Source organism: Lissotriton helveticus, chromosome 7, assembly GCF_964261635.1.
Source record: "Lissotriton helveticus chromosome 7, aLisHel1.1, whole genome shotgun sequence".
Lineage (NCBI taxonomy): Eukaryota > Metazoa > Chordata > Amphibia > Caudata > Salamandridae > Lissotriton > Lissotriton helveticus.
In genome coordinates, this window is record NC_136068.1 from 483,477,002 (window position 1) to 483,498,228 (window position 21,227).

Here is a 21,227-nt window from a genome sequence, read left to right on the forward strand (position 1 = left end):
ATCGCTGATATCCTTGCCTTAAGAACCTTATATAAAGCCTTGAACTCGACTTGGTGTGGTGCCTGTTTGTGGGGAGGGAGGGTACTTGTCTGGACGATCGCCGGAGACGGTCCCCCTCGGGGATCTCTCCCTCGGTATCCGGCCGACCCTCAGGGTCCCCGTCTAACAAGTACAGAGTGTTGAGTGCAGAGTGTTGGGTACAGAGTGTTGAGTGCAGAGTGCTGAGTGCAGAGTGCAGAGTGCAGAGTGCAGAGTGTTGAGTGCAGTGTTGAGTGCAGAGTGTTGAATGCATGCAGAGGGCAGAGTGCAGAGTGTTGAGTGCAGAGTTTTGAGTGCAGAGTGTTGAGTGCAGTGTGCAGAGTGTTGAGTGCAGAGTGCAGAGTGTTGAGTGTTGAGTGCATGCAGAGTGTTGAGTGCCGAGTGCTGAGTGCATAGTGCAGAGTGTTGAGTGCATGCAGAATGCAGGGTGTTGAGTGCATGCAGAGTGTAGAGTGTTGAGTGCATGCAAAGTGTTGAGTGCATGCAGAGTGTAGAGTGTTGAGTGCATGCAGAGTGTTGAGTGTTGAGTGCAGAGTGTTGAGTGTTGAGTGCATGCAGAGTGTTGAGTGCCGAGTGCTGAGTGCATAGTGCAGAGTGTTGAGTGCAGAGTGTTGAGTGCAGAGTGCAGAGTGTTGAGTGCATGCCGTGTGTAGAGTGTTGAGTGCAGAGTGTTGAGTTTTGAGTGCATGCAGAGTGTTGAGCGCAGAGTGTTGAGTGCATGCAGTGTTGAGTGCATGCAGAGTGTTGAGTGCATGCAGAGTGTTGAGTGCAGAGTGTTGAGTGCAGAGTGTTGGGTGCAGAGTGTTGAGTGCAGAGTGTTGAGTGCAGAGTGTAGAGTGCTGAGTGCAGAGTGTTGAGTGCAGAGTGTTGAGTGCAGAGTGTTGAATGCATGCAGAGTGCAGAGTGCAGAGTGTTGAGTGCAAAGTGTTGAGTGCAGAGTGCAGAGTGCAGAGTGTTGAGTGCATGCAGAGTGCAGAGTATTGAGTGCAGAGTGTTGAGTGCATGCAGAGTGCAGAGTGTTGAGTGCATGCAGAGTGAGTGCATGCAGAGTGTTGAGTGCAAAGTGTTGAGTGCAGAGTGTTGAGTGCAGTGTTGAGTGTTGAGTGCAGAGTGTTGAGTGCAGAGTGTAGATTGTTGAGTGCAGAGTGTTGAGTGCAGAGTGTTGAGTGCATGCAGAGTGTTGAGTGTTGAGTGCATGCAGAGTGTTGAATGTTGAGTGCATGCAGAGTGTTGAGTGCATGCAGAATGTTGAGTGCAGAGTGTTGAGTGCAGAGGGCAGAGTGCTGAGTGCAGAGTGTTGAGTGCATGCAGAGTGTTGAGTGCAGAGTGTTGAGTGCAGAGTGTTGAGTGCATGCACAGTGTTGAGTGCAGAGTGTTGGGTGCAGAGTGTTAAGTGCAGAGTGTTGAGTGCAGAGTGCAGAGTGCAGAGTGCAGAGTGCTGAGTGCAGAGTGTTGAGTGCAGAGTGTTGAGTGCAGAGTGTTGAGTGCAGAGTGTTGAATGCATGCAGAGTGCAGAGTGTTAAGTGCAGAGTGCAGGGTGTTGAGTGCATGCAGAGTGCAGAGTGTTGAGTGCAGAGTGTTGAGTGCATGCAGAGTGCAGAGTGTTGAGTGCATGCAGAGTGAGTGCATGCAGAGTGTTGAGTGCATGCAGAGTGTTGAGTGCAAAGTGTTGAGTGCAGAGTGTTGAGTGCAGTGTTGAGTGTTGAGTGCAGAGTGTTGAGTGCAGAGTGTAGAGTGTTGAGTGCAGAGTGTTGAGTGCATGCAGACTGTTGAGTGTTGAGTGCATGCAGAGTGTTGAATGTTGAGTGCATGCAGAATGTTGAGTGCATGCAGAATGTTGAGTGCAGAGTGTTGAGTGCAGAGTGCAGAGTGCTGAGTGCAGAGTGCAGAGTGTTGAGTGCATGCAGTGTTGAGTGCAGAGTGTTGAGTACAGAGTGTTGAGTGCAGAGTGTTGAGTGCATGCAGAGTGTTGAGTGCAGAGTGTTGAGTGCATGCAGAGTGTTGAGTGCAGAGTGTTGAGTGCAGAGTGTTGAGTGCATGCAGAGTGTTGAGTGCAGAGTGCAGAGTGTTGAGTGCATGCAGAGTGCAGAGTGTTGAGTGCAGAGTGTTTAGTGCATGCAGAGTGTAGAGTGTTGAGTGCATGCAGAGTGTAGAGTGTTGGGTGCAGAGTGTTGAGTGCATGCAGAGTGTTGATTGTAGAGTGCATGCAGAGTGTTCAGTGCAGAGTGTTGGGTGCATGCAGAGTGTTGAGTGCATGCAGCGTGTTGAGTGCAGTGTTGAGTGTTGAGTGCAGAGTGTTGAGTGCAGTGTTGAGTGTTGAGTGCAGAGTGTTGAGTGCAGAGTGTTGAGTGCAGAGGGCAGAGTGCTGAGTGCAGAGTGCAGAGTGGTGAGTGCATGCATAGTGTTGAGTGCAGAGTGTTGAGTGCAGAGTGCTGTGTGCAGAGTGTTGAGTGCAGAGTGTTGGGTGCAGAGTGTTGAGTGCAGAGTGTTGAGTGCAGAGTGCAGAGTGCTGAGTGCAGAGTGCAGAGTGCAGAGTGTTGAGTGCATGCAGAGTGCAGAGTGTTGAGTGCATGCAGAGTGAGTGCATGCTGAGTGTTGAGTGCATGCAGAGTGTTGAGTGCAAAGTGTTGAGTGCAGAGTGTTGAGTACAGTGTTGAGTGTTGAGTGCAGAGTATTGAGTGCAGAGTGCAGAGTGTTGAGTGCAGAGTGTTGAGTGCATGCAGAGTGCAGAGTGTTGAGTGCAGAGTGTTGAATGCATGCAGAGTGCAGAGTGTTGAGTGCATGCAGAGTGTAGAGTGTTGGGTGCAGAGTGTTGAGTGCATGCAGAGTGTTGATTGTAGAGTGCATGCAGAGTGTTCAGTGCAGAGTGTTGGGTGCATGCAGAGTGTTGAGTGCATGCAGAGTGTTGAGTGCAGTGTTGAGTGTTGAGTGCAGAGTGTTGAGTGCAGTGTTGAGTGTTGAGTGCAGAGTGTTGAGTGCAGAGTGTTGAGTGCAGAGGGCAGAGTGCTGAGTGCAGAGTGCAGAGTGGTGAGTGCATGCAGAGTGTTGAGTGCAGAGTGTTGAGTGCAGAGTGCTGTGTGCAGAGTGTTGAGTGCATAGTGTTGGGTGCTGAGTGTTGAGTGCAGAGTGTTGAGTGCAGAGTGCAGAGTGCTGAGTGCAGAGTGTTGAGTGCAGAGTGTTGAGTGCAGAGTGTTGAATGCATGCAGAGTGCAGAGTGCAGAGTGTTGAGTGCAGAGTGTTGAGTTTTGAGTGCATGCAGAGTGAGTGCATGCAGAGTGTTGAGTGCATGCAGAGTGTTGAGTACAGAGTGTTGAGTGCAGAGTGTTGGGTACAGAGTGTTGAGTGCAGAGTGCTGAGTGCAGAGTGCAGAGTGCAGAGTGCAGAGTGTTGAGTGCAGTGTTGAGTGCAGAGTGTTGAATGTATGCAGAGGGCAGAGTGCAGAGTGTTGAGTGCAGAGTGCAGAGTGTTGAGTGCAGAGTGCTGAGTGCAGTGTTGAGTGCATGCTGAGTGTTGAGTGCAGAGTGTTGAGTGCAGAGTGTTGAGTGCAGAGTGTTGAGTGCAGAGTGCAGAGTGCAGAGTGTTGCGTGCAGAGTGTTGAGTGCATGCAGAGTGTTGATTGCATGCAGAGTGTAGAGTGTTGAGTGCAGGTAGAGTGTTGACTGCTGAGTGCAGAGTGTTGAGTGTTGAGTGCATGCAGAGTGTTGAGTGCAGAGTGTTGAGTGCAGAGTGTTGAGTGCAGACTGTTGAGTGCAGAGTGCAGAGTGTTGAGTGCATGCAGAGTGTAGAGTGCAGAGTGTTGAGTGTATGCAGAGTGTTGAGTGCATGCAGAGTGTTGAGTGCAGAGTGTTGAGTGTATGCAGAGTGTTGAGTGCATGCAGAGTGTTGAGTGCAGAGTGTTGAGTGCAGAGTGCAGAGTGTTGAGTGCAGAGTGTTGAGTGCAGAGTTTTGAGTGCAGAGTGTTGAGTGCAGAGTGTTGACTGCAGAGTGCAGAGTGTTGAGTGCAGAGTGTTGAGTGCATACAGAGTGCAGAGTGTTGAGTGCATGCAGACTATTGAGTGCATGCAGAGTGTTGAGTGCAGAGTGTTGAGTGCAGAGTGCAGAGTGCAGAGTGCAGAGTGTTGAGTGCAGAGTGTTGAGTGCAGAGTGTTGAGTGCAGAGTGTTCAGTGCAGAGTGTTGAGTGCATGCAGAGTGCAGAGTGTTGAGTGCATGCAGAGTGCAGAGTGTTGAGTGCAGGGTGTTGAGTGCATGCACTGTGTTGAGCGCATGCAGAGTGTAGAGTGTTGTGTGCATGCAGAGTGTTGAGTGCCGAGTGTTGAGTGCATAGTGCAGAGTGTTGAGTGCAGAGTGTTGAGTGCAGAGTGTTGAGTGCAGAGTGCAGAGTGTTGAGTGCATGCAGAGTGTAGAGTGTTGAGTGCAGAGTGATGAGTGCAGAGTGTTGAGTGCAGAGTGTTGAGTGCATGCAGAGTGCAGAGTGTTGAGTGCATGTAGAGTGCAGAGTGTTGAGTGCAGGGTGTTGAGTGCATGCAAAGTGTTGAGCGCATGCAGAGTGTAGAGTGTTGTGTGCATGCAGAGTGTTGAGTGCCGAGTGTTGAGTGCCGAGTGTTGAGTGCATAGTGCAGAGTGTTGAGTGCAGAGTGTTGAGTGCAGAGTGCAGAGTTTTGAGTGCATGCAGAGTGTTGAGTGCAGAGTTTTGAGTGCATGCAGAGTGTTGAGTGCATGCAGAGTGTTGAGTGCAGAGTGTTGAGTGCAGAGTGTTGGGTGCAGAGTGTTGAGTGCAGAGTGTTGAGTGCAGAGTGCAGAGTGTTGAGTGCAGAGTGTTGAATGCATGCAGAGTGCAGAGTGCAGAGTGTTGAGTGCAGAGTTTTGAGTGCAGAGTGTTGAGTGCAGAGTGCAGAGTGTTGAGTGCATGCAGAGTGCAGAGTGTTGAGTGCAGAGTGTTGAGTGCATGCAGAGTGTTGAGTGCATGCAGAGTGTAGAGTGTTGAGTGCACGCAGAGTGTTGAGTGTTGAGTGCAGAGTGTTGAGTGTTGAGTGCATGCAGAGTGTTGAGTGCCAAGTGTTGAGTGCCTAGTGCAGAGTGTTGAGTGCAGAGTGTTGAGTGCAGAGTGCTGAGTGCAGAGTGCAGAGTACTGAGTGCAGAGTGTTGAGTGCAGAGTGTTGAGTGCAGAGTGTTGGGTGCTGAGTGTTGAGTGCAGAGTGTTGAGTGCAGAGTGTTGAGCGCAGAGTGTTGAGTACAGAGTGTTGAGTGCATGCAGAGTGTTGAGTGCAGAGTTTTGAGTGCATGCAGAGTGTTGAGTGCATGCAGAGTGTTGAGTGCAGAGTGTTGAGTGCAGAGTGTTGGGTGCAGAGTGTTGAGTGCAGAGTGTTGAGTGCAGAGTGCAGAGTGTTGAGTGCAGAGTGTTGAATGCATGCAGAGTGCAGAGTGCAGAGTGTTGAGTGCAGAGTGCGAAGTGTTGCGTGCAGAGTGTTGAGTGCATGCAGAGTGTTGAGTGCATGCAGAGTGTTGAGTGCATGCAGTGTGTTGAGTGCAGAGTCTTGAGTGCAGAGTGTTTAGGGCAGAATGTTGAGTGCATGCAGAGTGTTGAGTGTTGAGTGCATGCAGAGTGTTGAGTGTTGAGTGCATGCAGAGTGTTGAGTGCATGCAGAGTGTTGAGTACAGAGTGTTGAGTGCAGAGTGCAGAGTGCAGAGTGCTGAGTGTGGAGTGTTGAGTGCAGAGTGTTGAGTGCAGAGTGTTGAGTGCAGAGTGCAGAGTGTTGAGTGCAGAGTGTTGAGTGCATGCAGCGTGCAGAGTGTTGAGTGCATGCAGAGTGTTGAGTGCATGCATAGTGTAGAGTGTTGAGTGCCTACAGAGGTTTGAGTGCATGCAGAGTGTTGAGTGCAGACTGTTGAGTGCAGAGTGTTGAGTGCAGAGTGTTGAGTTCAGAGTGTTGAGTGCATGCAGAGTGCAGAGTGTTAAGTGCATGCAGAGTGCAGAGTGTTGAGTGCAGAGTGTTGAGTGCAGAGTGTTGAGTGCAGAGTGCGAAGTGTTGCGTGCAGAGTGTTGAGTGCATGTAGAGTGTTGAGTGCATGCAGAGTGTTGAGTGCATGCAGTGTGTTGAGTGCAGAGTCTTGAGTGCAGAGTGTTTAGGGCAGAATGTTGAGTGCATGCAGAGTGTTGAGTGTTGAGTGCATGCAGAGTGTTGAGTGTTGAGTGCATGCAGAGTGTTGCGTGCATGCAGAGTGTTGAGTACAGAGTGTTGAGTGCAGAGTGCAGAGTGCAGAGTGCTGAGTGTGGAGTGTTGAGTGCAGAGTGTTGAGTGCAGAGTGTTGAGTGCAGAGTGCAGAGTGTTGAGTGCAGAGTGTTGAGTGCATGCAGCGTGCAGAGTGTTGAGTGCATGCAGAGTGTTGAGTGCATGCATAGTTGTTAGACGGAGACCTGAAGGGTCGGCCGAGCACAGTGATCGCACAGACAGGTAACTTCCCCCCCCACAGATGGACACCACACAAAGATCAGGGTAACACCTTTTATAGGCACTTCTGGTAGTAGAGTGGTATGATACAAGGCGTTCAGGACACGATGATCCTCTCAATTCTAGTCTCTAGTAAGGGAAGGGGGTAGCGGGACAGTCTTGGTACCCACGGGTACGGAGGTGTAACGGTGATAGCTCACAATCCTCGAGCTCGGTGTTCGGATGGGTCAGACCGCGGCCGCGCCGGCAGGGCCCGAAGAGGTCGTAGGTGGCAACGGGCCGCGGCAGCGCCAGCAGGCCCCAACGAGGATGAAGGTTACGACGGGCCGCGGCAGCGCCAGCAGGTCCCACGAGAATGCAGGTTGCAACGGGCCGCGGCAGCGCCAGCAGGTCCCACGAGGATGGAGGTTTCTACGGGCCGCGGCAGCGCCAGCAGGTCCCACGAGGATGAAGATTGCAGAGGGCCGCGGCAGCGCCAGCAGGTCTGTTAGACGGGGACCCTGAGGGTCGGCCGGATACCGAGGGAGTGATCCCCGAGGGGGACCGTCTCCGGCGATCGTACAGACAAGTACCCTCCCTCCCCACAAACAGGCACTACACCAAGTCGAGTTCAAGGCTTTATATAAGGTTCTTAAGGCAAGGATATCAGCGATACAGGATAACTTGGACCCGGGGGTCCTCTCACTTCTAGTCTCTGTAGGGAAAGGGGGTAGCGGGACAGTCTTAGTACCGGATCGGTACAGGTGGTGGTAAAAGGCGAGCTCACAATCCTCGAGCTGGAGGGTCTGTGGATCGGGCCGCGGCAGCGCCAGCAGGCCAAGGTGATAGTCTCCTAAAGCAGAGGGCCGCGGCAGCGCCAGCAGGCCAAGATGGTTTCACGAGGCAGAGGGCCGCGGCAGCGCCAGCAGGCCAAGACGATGGTTTCACGAGGCAGAGGGCCGCGGCAGCGCCAGCAGGCCAAGATGGTTTCACGAGGCAGAGGGCCGCGGCAGCGCCAGCAGGCCAAGACGATGGTTTCACGAGGCAGAGGGCCGCGGCAGCGCCAGCAGGCCAAGACGATGGTTTCACGAGGCAGAGGGCCGCGGCAGCGCCAGCAGGCCAAGACGATGGTTTCACGAGGCAGAGGGCCGCGGCAGCGCCAGCAGGCCAAGATGGTTTCACGAGGCAGAGGGCCGCGGCAGCGCCAGCAGGCCAAGTCACGGATGAGTTCTTCTCGGGTCTCTCGACTCCAGGATACAACTGCCTTCCTGGTCTGGTCCTGCCCCAGTTATAGGTCTGGTCCCCTTTGATGTCCGGACCCTCGCGCCTGGGGGCCGGGAGGTCCGGGATGAGGGAGTCCAGACACCCAGCAGGGGGGTGGAGCCAGCGCCCAGGCGGCCTGGGGTGATCGACACCTGGCGGAGGAGAGCCGTTGACGATTCCTTCTCCCATTGACTCGCCAAGTGGTCACTCTGCCTCCTGGGGGGAGGTTGGTGCCTCGATGTCGGGCCCGGCCGGGCCCAGGGTGAGGGTCGAGTTGAGGCCACGCGGCCTCGTGCTGCAGTGCCCCAAGATGGCGGCCGGGTCGATGTCGTGGGGTAGATGGTGACCCGGGCCAGCTGGGTCCGGAGCTGGTGTCTTGTAGTGGAGGGATTGCAGGGTACTTCGGGTGGTCGTTGGTGGACTCTGGCTGGGGATGCAGGGAGAGCCAGGGCCCGGTCCCATTGCGGAGAGGGGGTACAGCTCGGACATGCGGCCTGTCCAACATGCGTCCCCCCCAGCTGAAGGCGGGGAGAGTCAGCCATCTTCCTGGGGACTCTCCTCGCTGAGGCGGAAAAAGCGTGACAGGCCGTCGGCGTTGGCGTGGTCCTGGCCTGGACGATGTTCCACCGTGAAGTCCATCCCCTGCAGGGAGATGGACCAGCGCAACAGCTTCGGGTTCTCCCCCCGCATTTGCATCAGCCATTGCAGGGGTCGGTGGTCTGTTTGCACCCGGAAGTGGGTGCCGAAGAGGTATGGCCGGAGCTTCTTGAGTGCCCAGACTACGGCGAAGGCCTCCCTCTCAATGGTGCTCCAGCGCTGTTCTCGGGGCAAGAGGCGTCTGCTGATGAAGACCACCGGATGGTCGACCCCTTCGGCGTTGAGTTGGGAGAGGACGGCCCCCACACCATGATCGGAGGCGTCCGTCTGCACAATGAATTCCCGGCTGTAGTCGGGAGCCTGGAGCACGGGGGCCGTGCACATGGCGGTCTTTAGCTTCTCGAAGGCTGATTGGCAGCCCGGGGTCCAGTTGACGGTTTTGGGGCTCTTTTTGGAGGTGAGCTCTGTGAGGGGCCCCACGATGCTGCCATAGTCCTTCACGAACCGCCGGTAGTATCCGGTGAGCCCCAGGAAGGCCCGGACCTCCGTTTGGCTCGTAGGGGGTTGCCAGGCCTGGATGGCAGCAATCTTGAGTTGGAGAGGGGCCACCAGCCCGCTTCCCACTTGGTGTCCCAGGTAGGTCACGGACCCTTCGCCAACTTGGCACTTGCTGGCCTTGATGGTGAGCCCGGCTTGCTGGAGGGCGAGTAGAACCTCCCGCAGGTGGCGGAGGTGGTCGGTCCACTGGTGGCTGTACACAGCAATGTCGTCCAGGTAGGCGGCGCTGAAGTCTTCCAGGCCCGCCAGTACCTGGTTTACCAGCCGTTGGAACGTTGCCGGGGCATTTTTCATGCCGAAGGGCATGACTTTAAAGTGGTAGTGCCCGTCTGGGGTAGAGAAGGCGGATCGTTCTTGGGCCCTAGGGGTGAGGCCGATCTGCCAGTAGCCCGCTGTTAAGTCGAAGATGCTCAGGTAGCGGGCGGCCCCCATCCGGTCAATTAGCTCGTCTGCCCGGGGGATGGGATGAGCGTCGGTCCGGGTAACTGCATTCAGCCCTCGATAGTCCACGCAGAACCGGAGCTCGGGGGCAACGCCCGGGGCAGCTGCCTTGGGAACCAGGACGACTGGGCTCGCCCAGGGACTGTCTGAGGGTTCGATCACTCCTAGGGTCAGCATCTTGGACACCTCGGTCTGGATGCAGGCTCGTACCCGGTCTGGTACGCGGTATGCTCGGTGTCGAATAGGAGGGCTGTCCCCGGTGTCCACATCGTGGAGGCACCAGGGGGTGACTCCGGGGGTGCGGGAGAACAGGGAGGCGAACTGCCTCAGGAGCGTTTGGCAGTCTTGGCGTTGCTCCGGGGACAGGGCCTCGGAGAGCTGGACCCCTTCCACTGAGCCATCCTGCTCGAAGGCCCTCAGTAAGTCCGGAAGGGGTTCGGAGTCTTCTTCTGTCCCAGTATCGGTAGCCATTAGGAGGCTGAGTTCGGATCGCACAAAATGGGGTTTGAGCCTGTTGGCATGGAGGACCCGTAGGGGGTTCCGGGCAGTCTCCATGTCGATTAAATAGGTGACGGGCCCTTTGCGTTCGATTACCTTGAAGGGCCCGGACCATCTGTCTTGGAGGGCACAGGGCTCAACCGGGGACATCACCCAGACCTGTTGTCCAGGTTCGAACTCAATGGAGGACGCGTGCTGATCGTACCACCTCTTCATGTCCTCCTGACTGGCCTCGAGGTTGGCTTTGGCGGTGTCTCGGAACCGCCGGGTCTGGTTGCGGAGAGCCAGGAGATACCGGTAGATGTCCGGGGGAGTTTTCTGGGGAGGCTGCTCCCAACCTTCCTTGACTAGGCTGAGGGGGCCCCGGACGGGGTGTCCGTACAGTAGTTCAAAGGGGCTGAAGCCGAGGGACTTCTGCGGGACCTCCCGATAGGCAAACAGGAGGCATGGCAGCAGTACGTCCCACTGGCGTCGAAGGGGTTCTTCTAGACCCATAATCATCCCCTTGAGGGTGCGGTTGAATCTCTCGACCAGTCCGTTTCCTTGCGGGTGATAGGGGGTCGTGAATTTGTAGGTGACCCCGCATTGCTGCCAGAGGGACTTCATATATCTGGAGATAAAGTTCGTGCCCCTGTCACTGACGACCTCCCGGGGGAACCCCACCCGGGAGAAGATCCCCATCAGGGCCCGGCCCACCACGGGGGCCGTCACAGTCCGAAGAGGGATGGCCTCGGGATAGCGGGTGGCGTGGTCTACCAGGACCAGGATGAACCGGTGTCCTTGGGCTGTTCGAGGGTCGAGGGGCCCCACAATGTCTATTCCCACTCGTTCAAACGGGGTGGTGACGACAGGAAAGGGTTGTAATGGTGCTTTGATTTTTCGGCCACTTTTTCCGCTGGCCTGGCAGGTGGGGCAGGCCTTGCAGTGGTTGGTGACATCCTTCCGCATGTGGGGCCAGAAAAAATGGGTCACCAGGCGGTCGTAGGTTTTATCCTGCCCCAGGTGTCCGGCAAGGGGGACATCGTGGGCTAAGTTCAGGAGGAAGTCTCGGAAGCGAAGGGGCACCACCAGCACCCGACTGGCCCCTAGTTCTGCAATTTTCTGCTCGCTGTAGAGCAGGTCTTGGTCCCAGTAGATCCAGTGGGCCCCCGAGGTATCCCCGGTGCTCTGGGCCAGGGCTTGCTGCCGGAGTCCTTCGAGAGAAGGACAGGTTTGTTGCTCGGCCCGGAATTGTTCCTGCGTGGGGCCTCCCTCCTGCCGCCATTGTGCCAGGTCAGGGACGTCCCGAAGCTGGTCGGGTCCTTCTTCGGTTTGGGTCAAGGGAATGGCTTCTGGGGCGGCCTCCTCTGGGATGAGCGCGGGAGGAGGTTCTGGCCACTCGGGCTCTTCTGGGCTGGGGACCGCGCGGGCGGTCATGGACCGGGTCGTGACGCAGACCCATTCGGGGAGGCCAAGCATCCCCAGGTGCTCCCTCCGTTCGACAGCTGCCCAGGGAGAGCTTTCAAGGTCGTTTCCTAGGAGGCAGTCCACGGGGGCATCATCGCGGACAGTTACTTTTAACATCCCTGTTACTCCTCCCCACTCGAAGGGGACGCAGGCCATGTGGCATAGGCTTTCGGAGTTGTCGGCTGATCGAACAGGGCAAAGAATGTTCGGCAAGATTTGGTCTGGAGTGACGAGGTGGCGTCGGACCGCCGTTACACTGGCCCCGGTGTCGCGGAGGGCTTCCGCCCGGCGGCCATTGATGTTGACCCATTGACCGTACTTCTGTGTGTTGGCGGGAAGGGGGGCCCGCGGAATCATGTCTCTCTCCCCTAAGCAGACCAGTGCCATGGCGGCGGGTGCCCATTCAGAGGGATCGGTCTCGTACTCCTCTTGGTCTTCCGGGATTATTTCTTCCCCTAGGGCCGCCGCTGCAACTTGGCGGGGAGTAGTGTTCGGATTCTTTGGGCAGTTGGGATCACTGGCGTAGTGGCCGGGTCGCTGGCACCTGTGGCACGTAATGTTGGCCCGGAAACCGGCCCGGACGGCAGGGCTTCCCCGGCCAACCGGGGTCGAGGGGTTTCTGGGGGGTGACGAGGGGCCGGGGTCTCTCCCCCGACCCTGACTTCCTCCTCCCCCTCGGGGGCGATACGATCTGGATCCTTCGCTGGGTGCGCTCCGGCCAACTCGGGTGCTTTCCCACCGGTCGGCTTCGGCGGCGAGTTGTCGAGGGTCGGTTAGCTTGCTGTCCAGGAGGTGTTGCCGGAGCTCCACGAAGCAGTTGTTCGACAGGTGTTCCCATACGATAAGGTCAAAGAGTTGGTCGTAGGTGGTTACTTTGTTGCCCTTGATCCACCCCTCGAAGGCTCGGCTAAAAAAGTTCACGTACTCCACCCAAGTTGTACCCGGAATCCGTTTGCAGTCGCGGAACCGTTGGCGGTACATCTCAGGTGTGAGCCCGTATCGAGTGAGGAGGGCGGCCTTCATGTGGTCGTAGGAGGTCATCAGCTGGTCCGGGAGTTGCAGCAGGGCGTCCCGCCCTTCGTTGACAAACCTCCCCCATAATCCGGCTCCCCAATCGCTTCGGGGAATCCGGTGGGAGGTCATTGCCACCTCATAGGCTTTAAACCACTGCTGGATATCATCGTTCTTGTGGTATTCCCGGATGACATCTTTGGGGATGTGAACCTTGGGTTCGGTCGAGGCAGACGGGGTCGGTCGTTCGGGGAGCCCGAGGTCTTTATTCTGTTTCTGAATCTCCAGTGCTTTGAGATTGCGCTCATGTTCGTATTCTAGTCTCTTTTCCTCTAGCTCCCTCTGTCTTTGCTTGTCTTCCCGCTCTTCCCTGAGTCGTAAGTGTTCCAGGGTTATTTTTTGTTCTGCCAGCTTGAGTTCCCCATCCAAGCGAAGTCGGGCAAGTTCTAATTCGTGGAGTCTGGTTTTTTCTCTTTCTCGGATCTCTTCCAGGGAGGGATCCGTTCTTTCTTTAGTTGGTGCGGGGCTCGTTTCGGTTGTTTGTGTTCGGGGTACGGCCGTACCCGTTTCTGCCCAAGCTTCTAGGGCTCGTTTGAAGTCTTCCTTTGTGCTAAGACCTGTGGTTGGAAGTCCAAGTTCTATGCAATATTGCTTCAGTTCCCGGTGGTTGTAGTCTTCCAATTTTTCCATCTGAAATTTTTCCGTTGTTCCGCTCTCTATTGACATGGTTGTTGTGTGTGGTGGGGCGAGTGACTTTCTGTACGATTATGCGTAGGTTCGGATCCCGTCGCTGGCCACCAATGTTAGACGGGGACCCTGAGGGTCGGCCGGATACCGAGGGAGAGATCCCCGAGGGGGACCGTCTCCGGCGATCGTACAGACAAGTACCCTCCCTCCCCACAAACAGGCACCACACCAAGTCGAGTTCAAGGCTTTATATAAGGTTCTTAAGGCAAGGATATCAGCGATACAGGATAACTTGGACCCGGGGGTCCTCTCACTTCTAGTCTCTGTAGGGAAAGGGGGTAGCGGGACAGTCTTAGTACCGGATCGGTACAGGTGGTGGTAAAAGGCGAGCTCACAATCCTCGAGCTGGAGGGTCTGTGGATCGGGCCGCGGCAGCGCCAGCAGGCCAAGGTGATAGTCTCCTAAAGCAGAGGGCCGCGGCAGCGCCAGCAGGCCAAGATGGTTTCACGAGGCAGAGGGCCGCGGCAGCGCCAGCAGGCCAAGACGATGGTTTCACGAGGCAGAGGGCCGCGGCAGCGCCAGCAGGCCAAGATGGTTTCACGAGGCAGAGGGCCGCGGCAGCGCCAGCAGGCCAAGACGATGGTTTCACGAGGCAGAGGGCCGCGGCAGCGCCAGCAGGCCAAGACGATGGTTTCACGAGGCAGAGGGCCGCGGCAGCGCCAGCAGGCCAAGACGATGGTTTCACGAGGCAGAGGGCCGCGGCAGCGCCAGCAGGCCAAGATGGTTTCACGAGGCAGAGGGCCGCGGCAGCGCCAGCAGGCCAAGTCACGGATGAGTTCTTCTCGGGTCTCTCGACTCCAGGATACAACTGCCTTCCTGGTCTGGTCCTGCCCCAGTTATAGGTCTGGTCCCCTTTGATGTCCGGACCCTCGCGCCTGGGGGCCGGGAGGTCCGGGATGAGGGAGTCCAGACACCCAGCAGGGGGGTGGAGCCAGCGCCCAGGCGGCCTGGGGTGATCGACACCTGGCGGAGGAGAGCCGTTGACGATTCCTTCTCCCATTGACTCGCCAAGTGGTCACTCTGCCTCCTGGGGGGAGGTTGGTGCCTCGATGTCGGGCCCGGCCGGGCCCAGGGTGAGGGTCGAGTTGAGGCCACGCGGCCTCGTGCTGCAGTGCCCCAAGATGGCGGCCGGGTCGATGTCGTGGGGTAGATGGTGACCCGGGCCAGCTGGGTCCGGAGCTGGTGTCTTGTAGTGGAGGGATTGCAGGGTACTTCGGGTGGTCGTTGGTGGACTCTGGCTGGGGATGCAGGGAGAGCCAGGGTCCCGGTCCCATTGCGGAGAGGGGGTACAGCTCGGACATGCGGCCTGTCCAACAAGGTCCCACGAGGATGAAGGTTGCAGAGGGCCGCGGCAGCGCCAGCAGGTCCCACGAGGATGAAGGTTGCAGAGGGCCGCGGCAGCGCCAGCAGGCAGGGCAATAGTTCACAAGGCAGGGCTGTGGCAGCGCCAGCAGTCCGTCAAGGATGAGTTCTTCTCGGTGTCTCTCGACTCCAGGATACAACTGCCTTCCTGTCCTGGGGCGGCCTCAGTTATAGGTCTGGCGCCCTTTGATGTCCGGACCCTCGCTCTTGGAGGTCGGGAGGTCTGGGATGAGGGAGTCCAGACACCCAGCAGGGGGGCGGAGCCAGCGCCCAAGGAGGCTGGGGGTGCTCGGCACCTGGCGGGGGAGAGCCATCGACACTTCGTACTCCCATTGACCTGCCAAGTGGGCCGTTCACCTCCTGGGTGGAGGGTGGTGCCGGGATGTCGGGGCCTGGCCAGGCCCAGGGTTGGGGTCAGGCTGAGGCCGCGCGGCCGCGTGGTGCCGTGTCCAAGATGGCGGCTGGGCCGGGCAATGGTGCTGACGGTGGCCCGGGCCCTGTCCTGCGGGGAGGGAGCGAGCCCTTCATGTGGCCTGTCCAACATGCGTCCCCCCCAGCTGAAGGCGGGGAGAGTCACCCATCTTCTTGGGGACTTTCCTCGTCGAGGCGGAAAAAGCGGGACAGGCCATCCGCGTTGGCGTGGTCTTGGCCAGGGCGATGTTCCACAGTGAAGTCCATCCCCTGCAGGGAGATGGACCATCGCAATAGTTTGGGGTTCTCCCCCCGCATCTGCATGAGCCATTGCAGGGGCCGATGGTCCGTCTGTACCCGGAAATGGGTTCCGAAGAGGTATGGCCGGAGCTTCTTGAGGGCCCATACCACCGCGAAGGCCTCTCGCTCAATGGTGCTCCAGCGCTGTTCTCGGGGCAGTAGGCGTCTGCTGATGAAGGCCACTGGTTGGTCCACTCCTTCGGGGTTCAGTTGGGAGAGGACGGCCCCAATACCATGGTCGGAGGCATCGGTCTGCACGATGAACTCGCGGCTGTAGTCGGGGGCCTGGAGCACAGAAGCGGTGCACATGGCGGCCTTCAGCGTCTCGAAGGCTGCGTGACAGTCGGGAGTCCAGTTGACTCTTTTTGGGTGGTTCTTAGACGTGAGCTCCGTGAGGGGCCCCACAATGCTGCCATAGTCCCTTACAAACCGCCGGTAGTATCCGGTGAGCCCCAGGAAGGCTCGGACCTCGGTTTGTGTCTCGGGGGGTTGCCAGGACTGAATGGCAGCTACCTTGAGTTGGAGGGGGGCCACCAGACCGCTCCCCACTTGGTGTCCGAGGTAGGTCACGGACCCCTGGCCGATTTGGCACTTGCTGGCCTTTATGGTGAGGCCGGCCTGTTGGAGGGCCTGCAGGACCTCTCTGAGGTGGTGGAGGTGATCCGCCCAGTGGCGGCTGTATACCGCGATGTCGTCCAGGTAGGCGGCGCTGAATTCTTCGAGGCCCGCCAATACCTGGTTCACCAGTCTTTGAAAAGTGGCTGGAGCGTTTTTCATGCCGAAGGGCATCACTCTGAAATGGTAGTGCCCATCCGGGGTGGAGAAAGCGGAACGTTCTTGGGCTCTGGGGGTGAGGCCGATCTGCCAGTAGCCCGCTGTCAGGTCGAAGATGCTTAGGTAGCGGGCTGCCCCCATGCGGTCGACTAGTTCATCTGCGCGGGGGATAGGGTGAGCGTCCGTACGGGTGACCGCGTTCAGACCCCGATAGTCAATGCAGAACCGGAGTTCAGGGGTGGTGCCCGGGGCCGCGGCCTTGGGGACCAGGACGACCGGGCTGGCCCAGGGACTGTCCGAAGGTTCGATGACTCCGAGGGCGAGCATCTTGGAGACTTCTTCTTGGATGCATGTACGTACCCGATCCGGTACTCGGTACGCCCGGTGTCGAACAGGAGGACTGTCCCCCGTGTCCACGTCGTGCAGGCACCAGGAGGTGACTCCGGGTGCGAGAGAGAACAGGTTTGCGAACGGCAGCAGGAGGGCCCGGCAATCTTGACGCTGCTCTGGGGTCAGGGCCTCAGAGAGTCGGACCCCGTCCACCGAACCATCTCTTTCCCGGGTCCTCAGTAGGTCAGGGAGGGGCTCGGAGTCTCCTTCCGCGCCACTGTCGGTAGCCATCAGCAGGCTGAGCTCTGAGCGCACGAAGTGGGGTTTGAGTCGGTTGGCGTGGAGGACCCGGAGGGGGTTCCGGGGGGACTCCAGGTCGATGAGATAGGTGACGGGGCTCCTGCGCTCGATCACCTTGAAGGGCCCCGTCCATTTGTCCTGCAAGGCACATGGTTCGATGGGGGACATCACCCATACCTGCTGACCCGGTTCAAACTCGATGGAGGAGGCATGTTGGTCGTACCACTTCTTCATGTCTTCTTGACTGGCCTCCAGATTGGCTTTAGCGATCTCCCTGAATTTCCGGGTCTGATTACGGAGGGTCAGGAGGTATTTGTAGACGTCCGGAGGGGTCTTTAGGGGGGCCATTTCCCATTCCTCCTTCACTAGGCTGAGAGGCCCGCGAACGGGGTGTCCGTACAGGAGTTCGAAGGGGCTGAAGCCGAGGGACTTCTGGGGGACTTCTCGGTAGGCGAAGAGGAGGCACGGTAGTAGCACGTCCCACTGGCGGCGTAGGGGTTCTTCCAGCCCCATGATCATCCCCTTGAGGGTGCGGTTGAACCGCTCGACCAGCCCGTTCCCCTGGGGGTGATAGGGGGTGGTGAATCGGTAAGTGACTCCGCACTGCTGCCAGAGGGATTTCATATACTTTGAAATAAAGTTCGTACCCCTGTCGCTGACGACTTCCCGGGGAAGCCCACTCGAGAGAAGATCCCCATCAAGGCTCGACCCACTACTGGGGCTGTTATCGTACGAAGGGGGACCGCCTCAGGATAGCGGGTAGCGTGATCCACCAGGACCAGGATGAAGCGATGTCCCTGTGCTGTTCGGGGGTCCAGGGGCCCCACAATGTCTATTCCCACCCTTTCGAACGGGGTGGTCACCACGGGGAATGGTTGTAGGGGTGCCTTGAGTTTGCGGCCGCTCTTCCCACTGGCCTGGCAGGTCGGGCAGGACCGGCAATGGTTGGATACGTCCTTTCTCATTTTGGGCCAAAAAAAGTGAGTCACCAGGCGGTGGTAGGTCTTGTCTTGGCCCAGGTGCCCGGCCAGGGGGACATCATGGGCTAGGTTCAACAGGAAGTCTCTGAAGTGGAGGGGCACCACTAGCACTCGCCCGGCCCCCAGTTCTGCGATTTTCTGTTCGCTGTACAAGAGATCATTGTCCCAATAAACCCAGTGGGCCCCGGTGGTGTCTCCTTGGCTCTGGGCGAGCGCTTGCTGTCGCAATCCCTCGAGGGAGGGGCAGGTCTTTTGCTCCTGCCGGAATTGTTCCTGGGTGGGCCCCCCTTCTTGACGCCACTGAGCCAGGTCGGGAAGCTCGGGGGGCTGTGTGGACCCCTCTGGGGTGGGGTCCGGGTGGGCGGTCTGGAGGAAGTCTTCTTCTGGAGTGATCGAGGGCGGAGGTGCTGCCCATTCTGGTTCTTCTGGTCTAGGGATGGTGCGGGTGGCCATGGACCGGGTGGTTACGCACGCCCAGTCCGGGAGACCCAACATCCCCAGATGCTCTCTTCTTTCCACAGCGGCCCACGGGGAGCTCTCGAGATCGTTCCCCAGGAGGCAGTCTACGGGGGCATCATCACGGACAGTTACTTTCAGCATGCCGGACACTCCTCCCCATTCGAAGGGGACGCAGGCCATCCGACACAGGCTCTCTGAGTTATCTGCCGATCGGACGGGGCAAAGTACGTTTGGTAGGATTTGTTCCGGGGTTACCAGGTGACAGCGGACGGCCGTCACACTGGCCCCGGTGTCACGCAGGGCCTCGGCCTTGCGCCCATTGATGCTCACCCATTGGCTGTACTTCCGAGTGTTGGCGGGCAGGGGAGTCCGCGGGACCATGTCTCTTCCTCCTAGGCATGCCAGGGTCATGGCGGCGGGTTCCCACTCGAACTGCTCCGACTCGTAGGTCTCCGTGTCTTCGGAGACTTGTTCTTCTCCCAGGGCGGCGGCCGCCATTTGGCGGGGCCCGGGGGCCTGGTTCTTCGGGCAGGTCGGGTCACTGGCATAGTGGCCGACTCGCTGGCATCGATGACACGTCACGTTAGCTCGGAACCCCGGGCGCATCGGGGGGTTTCCCCGGCCTGCTGGGGCCGGGGTGGCGTTAGTGGGTGCGGTCGGGGCGGCGTCTCTGCCCCGGCCCGGGCCTCCTCCTCCTCCTCGGGGACGATGGTGACCTTGGTTGGTTCTGTTCTGCTCATTCGGCCCACTCCGGGCCACTCGGGTGCTCTCCCACCGGTCAGCCTCGGTGGCGAGTGTTGGACAGGCCGCATGGTCGGGCTCCCCCCCCTCCCCGCAGTAGGACCTGGACCCTGGCTCTCCCTGCATCCCCAGCCAGAGTCCCTAAACGACCACCCGAAGTACCCTGCAATCCCTCCACTACAAGACACCAGCCCCGGACCCAGCTGGCCCGGGTCACCATCCACACCACGACATCGAACCGGCCGCCATCTTGGGGCACTGCAGCACGAGGCCGCGTGGCCTCAACTCGACCCTAACCCTGGGCCCGGCCGGCCCCGACATCGGGGCACCAACCTCCCCCCAGGAGGCAGAGTGACCACTTGGCAAATCAATGGGAGAAGGAATCGTCAACGGCTCCCCTCCGCCAGGTGTCGATCACCCCCGGCCGCCCTGGGCGCTGGCTCCACCCCCCTGCTGGGTGTCTGGACTCCCTCATCCCGGACCTCCCGGCCCCCAGGCGCGAGGGTCCGGACATCAAAGGGGACCAGACCTATAACTGGGGCAGTGCCAGACCAGGAAGGCAGTTGTATCCTGGAGTCGAGAGACCCGAGAAGAACTCATCCGTGACTGGCCTGCTGGCGCTGCCGCGGCCCTCTGCCTAGTGAAACCATCTTGGCCTGCTGGCGCTGCCGCGGCCCTCTGCCTCGTGAAACCATCGACTTGGCCTGCTGGCGCTGCCGCGGCCCTCTGCCTTGTGAGACTACCATCTTGGCCTGCTGGCGCTGCCGCGGCCCTCTGCCTCGTGAAACCATCGACTTGGCCTGCTGGCGCTGCCGCGGCCCTCTGCCTTGTGAGACTACCATCTTGGCCTGCTGGCGCTGCCGCGGCCCTCTGCCTCGTGAAACCATCGACTTGGCCTGCTGGCGCTGCCGCGGCCCTCTGCCTTGTGAGACTACCATCTTGGCCTGCTGGCGCTGCCGCGGCCCGATCCACAGACCCTCCAGCTCGAGGATTGTGAGCTCGCCCCTTACCACTACCTGTACCGATCTGGTACCAAGACTGTCCCGCTACCCCCTTTCCCTACAGAGACTAGAAGTGAGAGGACCCCCGGGTCCGAGATATCCTGTATCGCTGATATCCTTGCCTTAAGAACCTTATATAAAGCCTTGAACTCGACTTGGTGTGGTGCCTGTTTGTGGGGAGGGAGGTAACTTGTCTGTACGATCACCGGAGACGGTCCCCCTCGGGGATCTCTCCCTCAGTATCCGGCCGACCCTCAGGGTCCCCGTCTAACATTGGTGGCCAGCGACGGGATCCGAACCTACGCATAATCGTACAGAAAGTCACCCGACCCACGACACACGACCACCATGACAACAGAGAGCGGAACAACGGAGAAATTCCAGATGGAAAAATTGGAAGACTACAACCACCGAGAACTGAAGCAATATTGCATGGAACTTGGTCTCCCAACCACGGGTCTGAGTACGAAGGAAGACTTCAAACGAGCCCTAGAAGCCTGGGCGGAAACGGGTACGGCCGTACCCCGAACACAAACGACCGAAACGAGCCCCGCACCAACTAAAGAAAGAGCGGGTCTCTCCCTGGAAGAGATCCGAGAAAGAGAAAAAACCAGACTCCACGAATTAGAACTAGCCCGACTTCGCTTGGATGGAGAACTCAAGCTGGCCGAACAAAAAATAACCCTGGAACACTTACGGCTCAAGGAAGAGCGAGAAGACAAGCAAAGACAGAGAGAGCTAGAGGAAAAGAAACTAGAGTACGAACATGAGCGCGATCTCAAAGCACTGGAGATCCAGAAACAGAATAAAGACCTCGGGATCCCCGAACGACCGACCCCGTCTGCCTCGACCGAACCCAAGGTTCACATCCCCAAAGAGGTCATCCGGGAATACCACAAGAACGATGATATACAGCAGTGGTTTAAAGCCTATGAGGTGGCAATGACCTCCCACCGGATTCCCCGAAGCGATTGGGGAGCCGGATTATGGGGGAGGTTTGTCAACGAAGGGCGGGACGCCCTGCTGCAACTCCCGGACCAGCTGATGACCTCCTACGACCACATGAAGGCCGCCCTCCTCACTCGATACGGGCTCACACCTGAGATGTACCGCCAACGGTTCCGCGACTGCAAACGGATTCCGGGTACAACTTGGGTGGAGTACGTGAACTTTTTTAGCCGAGCCTTCGAGGGGTGGATCAAGGGCAACAAAGTGACCACCTACGAACAACTCTTTGACCTTATCGTATGGGAGCACCTGTCAAACAACTGCTTCGTGGAGCTCCGGCAACACCTCCTGGACAGTAAGCTAACCGACCCTCGACAACTCGCCGTCGAAGCCGACCGGTGGGAAAGCACCCGAGTTGGCCGGAACGCACCCAGCGAATTATCCAGACCGTATCGCCCCCGAGGGGGAGGAGGGAGTCAGGGTCGGGGGAGAGACCCCGGCCCCTCGTCACCCCCCAGAAACCCCTCGACCCCGGTTGGCCGAGGAAGCCCTGCCGTCCGGGCCGGTTTCCGGGCCAACATTACGTGCCACA